The sequence below is a fragment of the Penaeus monodon genome, chromosome 28, assembly GCF_015228065.2.
Source record: "Penaeus monodon isolate SGIC_2016 chromosome 28, NSTDA_Pmon_1, whole genome shotgun sequence".
Lineage (NCBI taxonomy): Eukaryota > Metazoa > Arthropoda > Malacostraca > Decapoda > Penaeidae > Penaeus > Penaeus monodon.
In genome coordinates this window covers 362,577-362,798 of record NC_051413.1, presented here as the reverse complement: position 1 = coordinate 362,798, position 222 = coordinate 362,577, and the positions used below count along the sequence as shown (strand labels likewise).

At 46.8% G+C, this 222-nt stretch overlaps 1 protein-coding gene across 1 annotated transcript in view; it reads right to left on the bottom strand.

Annotated features, from left to right (window-relative positions):
• The window catches only part of LOC119591241 (dual specificity mitogen-activated protein kinase kinase 7-like), a 9,033-nt gene that overhangs the window by 8,061 nt on the left and 750 nt on the right, over positions 1-222 (bottom strand). The gene's annotated exons all lie outside the window — the stretch shown is intronic.

Sequence of the window (222 nt, the reverse complement as noted above, 5' to 3'; positions counted from 1 at the left end):
GCCTCACAAACAACCAACAAAACGGAGAGAAAAACGGCCAAGCAACCCCCTCCCCCCCATTCAATAAAGGGATAAAATACAAAGCAAATGTCAACAGGAGGGATTAAAAAGAAAACACATAAAAAAAAATGTAAATAGTGCTCCCCAGAGGCAGAGAAAAGCCTCGTTTCTCAGCCTCTCGGCCGCCGCGGGGGACGAAATCCACCCCAGGAAGAGGAAAAA